Source organism: Solanum tuberosum, unplaced genomic scaffold (assembly GCF_000226075.1).
Source record: "Solanum tuberosum cultivar DM 1-3 516 R44 unplaced genomic scaffold, SolTub_3.0 scf00449, whole genome shotgun sequence".
Taxonomy (NCBI): Eukaryota; Viridiplantae; Streptophyta; class Magnoliopsida; order Solanales; family Solanaceae; genus Solanum; species Solanum tuberosum.
The window spans coordinates 338,931-342,863 of NW_006239383.1; the positions used below are offsets into that span (position 1 = coordinate 338,931).

General features: G+C 34.0%; 1 long non-coding RNA gene across 1 annotated transcript; it reads right to left on the reverse strand.

Annotated features, from left to right (window-relative positions):
* Positions 1-1,744: 1,744 nt before the first annotated feature.
* LOC102603692 (uncharacterized) lies at positions 1,745-3,933 on the reverse strand. Its single transcript, XR_368627.2, has 2 exons — positions 3,863-3,933; positions 1,745-1,960 (listed from the first exon to the last, which is right to left on the reverse strand). It is a non-coding gene; the product is annotated as an uncharacterized lncRNA (long non-coding RNA).

The window sequence follows — 3,933 nt, forward strand, 5'->3', positions numbered from 1 at the left end:
ACACCCAAGATATCATCTATAAATACTAATCACAAATACATCCAAGAATGGCTTGAACACCCTATTCATCAAATCCATAAAAATTGCCGGTGCATTGTTAGCCCAAATGACATAACGAGAAAATTCGAAATGACCATACCATGTTCGAAAAGCTGTCTTGGGTATATCCTTCTCCTTCACCCTCACTTGGTGATAACCTGTTCTCAAGTCAATTTTTGAAAAGCACTTGGCATCTTGTAACTGATCAAACAAATCATCAATTCTGGGGAGTTATCTATTGCTTGCATTCTATTCAGCCACTATTAGACGATAGTTTGTTATAGTGGTTACTTACTGCTCAGTGATCACCAACTCAAAGCAGTTGGAAAAGATATAAAATTGCCCTTAAGTCACACCCCAATTTAGGGGTACACATGTCACATGCGACTGACACCCAATGCCTTAAGCTAATACTGAACAAAGCACAATGGCATATACCCATTCATGAACAATGCAATATAATATTCCATAAAATTTTGATAATCATTCAATTAAATATATGAAGACTTGGAAGTATCAAAATAGTGTGCGAAATCAAAGTAGATAATACATATCACTATCATGTCTTATGCATGTAGATAGACCTCATAGTACTTGTCATACGACCTCTAAAGTTGTAGATAAACAAATTGAAACAAAGAGAATATTAACTGAGGCTAGCAAGGGGTTCAAGTATTATTGGTCCAATCAGTTCTGATAGACCCGTTATGCTTAGTATTGATTAGGGTCTGGTTTGGGGAGGGGAGGGGGGTTACCAGAATGAGTCCTAGGGGTTTTCTTGATTGACCCAAACCATCACAACGATTAGAAATTTTTAGTCTTTTAAAAAAACTAAATCAACCATGTAGACGTTAGGGCCCCCACCAACGGTTATAATCAACCCAACCCCTTCCCTGAACACCCCTACCCTCCTTAACCCCCCATACACTATAAGTATTCATTATTCTTTCTTATTTTTCTCACAGTTACTAACACTCTTATATATATTCTCTCAATCTCTCTTCTCAATTCTAATTTATATTTTTTTGCTATTCACTACAAGAATTCTGTGTTTTTGTGGCGATAGATGTCGCCGCAAATACCCCAAAAGTCGCCACTAAACACATATAGCAGCGACAATTGTGCCGTAGCTAGTAGTTCCATAACTAAAGGTTATTTGTGACGACAACATGGAGTCGCCACAATAAAAGGTTTTTGTGACGACATTTGTTGCCGCTAAAGGTGAACAATTATGCCACAAATAATAATTTTACAACAAACATTTTAGTTAGGTCGCCACTAAAATAACGGTTTAAGTGGCGACATAGTCGCCGCAAAAGCCATATCTAAATAGTGGCAAGTTTTATATTGTTGCTAAAACGTATGAGTAGCGATTCTTGTCGCTACAATACATGTACTATCTATCAGTGGCGACATTTATCTTGTTGCTTAAAAAGTACTTTTGGCAGCGACACAAGTCGCCACAAAAACTACAATACCATATGTGGCAACATTCAACTCGCTCCTAAAGAACAACTTTAACAACGACAATTGTCGCTACAAAGTAGCAGGTATCATTTCAGCTTTGAATTAAATTTAAATTTAGTAAATAAATCAAATTTTGTTTTTTTTGCCCAGCATTATATTGTGTGTATTCAACCGCTATAAATGATGAGAACAATGATAGTAAATTTAAATGCAATCAAATTCTATAAAATTTATAATATATAACTTTAAAAACATCAAATAGTATTTAAACTATAAAATCATTCTCCGACCAAATATTATAAATACTTCCACTACTAAAATGTCAATGACATATTTACGACATAATACTTCAGTGGCATTGTACTAATATATATACAATCAAAAAACTTTCATGGCATGCCTCAAGCTCCTTCTTGACCGATCTCATTTCTTAAGAACCTTGTTGTCCCTGCTACTAAAATACATTGAATTACTTAAAAAATCATCATAATGATATCAACAAATAAAAAGTGCATATTCAGAATTCAAATAGCCTTGCAACTGAGATGTTGCATCAATCATGTCAAAAAGATATAGCTAGACCAAGAACTAGGCAAAAGGTTGAAGTCTTAACTATTAGTGGGGGGTAAAAATCAAGCTTCATGGCATATGTAGTATGTATGCTAAACCCATTGACAGAGGAAAGTGAAAACAAGAACAAACTTCCTCAATGCATATGAAAAAGAACAAGCAACCATATATAGTTCAAAATAATATTAAAAATTCATGTGATGTAACTTTTTATTTGTATAGTATGTGGGAATAATAGATCATGTAAGTAAGGAAGTGCTAATATAAAGTATTCTCTTATTCCTAAACCACTAAAAGTAGCAGATTAACACAATAACTAAGGCAATTTCTTTTGTTCTCCCATTTAAGATTCTTATTAATTACTTCTTCAGCTTGAGAAGATTATTTTATCATAATGTGCTTGTTGTGTATCTAGCTTCGTCCTGACAACATTAGGCAAGCACTACTTGTTGTTGTTGAATGTTATATTAAGATGAACTATCTAGATGCGACAGATCAGTACATTAAGATGACAATTGGGATATTCTTTGGGTGAAATGGGTTCATGGAGTATATATGAAAAATAACTTGAATATATGAGACCACACTCCTCCATTAGATTCAAGATGGTATTGGAAGAAGGTTAACTCTCTAAAAAATGATATACAAGCTTGGTATGCGCAAGATGTTTACATGCTTTTTTTATGAAAAATATTCGATTACTAAATGTTATAATGCACTATAGAAATTTGTAATGCACTGGCAATGCACCTTGACCTATTGGTGTTCCTGTGGTTGCCATATGAATGTACCGATGACATTCTGCCAACCATAGAGTACCCAACAATGCCAACCATAGTAACACCAATAAGCTGAAGTGCATTACCAAATTCCATCTTAATCTGCACAAATAGTGTTTCTCATATCATGAATGGCGAGACAACTAGGAAGTATCTCATGTTAGTTAAAAGAGTGATGGCATTCTTTCAATGACGGAACAACATAAGGTTACCAATATCACAAACAATATGACATATATTACTCCTCAAAAACTATCTTTACTCCTAACTCCACTTCTTATTGCTATTAATATAGCTCCTCGAAGCCATATTAAATAAAAATACCACCTAAAATAAAACTAGCTCAAAAAAGTCAAACAAATATGCCAACAATGATTACAGATTGCATCATCTCATGATGTGCAAGAGATACTATACATATCACATTATCTGATGATGTGAAAAAATTAATCTCGAAAGGATATGACTCAGTCAAACCAAGGAGGTAGTAAAGGAAAAGGGGCAATGAAAAAACTCACACGAAAATGCTATACGGATCACATTATCTGATGATGTGCAACAACAAATCTTGTCTATTTTAGGTTTCTCTAGAGGCAACCTTCCTATACAATATCTTGGTGTTTCACTTAGTAGCAAAAGAATATCACCAACTGTTTTTTTTTTAAAAATATATCTGTTTCTGTTTTAAAAGAATATCAACAAGGCAGTGTGCACCACAACTGGAAATAAAACTAGGCATGAAAAATTTACTGAGAGGACAACGAGCTTTTTCCAAACGTCTTGCATTAATTTGTTGTCATAGAGATATCTAATTTAACAGGACTTCTTAATTTGCTCGAAATCAGCATTATCCTTAATTATTTTAAAGACTAATGAATCATCTCTTCTTCACATAATCCCTGACATAAAACATGGTACATTTTCGTAGCTAGCTAGAACAAGACAAACATAACAATAGAATAGAGATATTACCCAAGTCATTGAGAATAGGGAGAAAATGCAATTACCAGACAACTCTTGGACTTGCATTCCCTTATATTGTACCAAGACTCTTGCACTTCCATTCCCCAATGTCTTA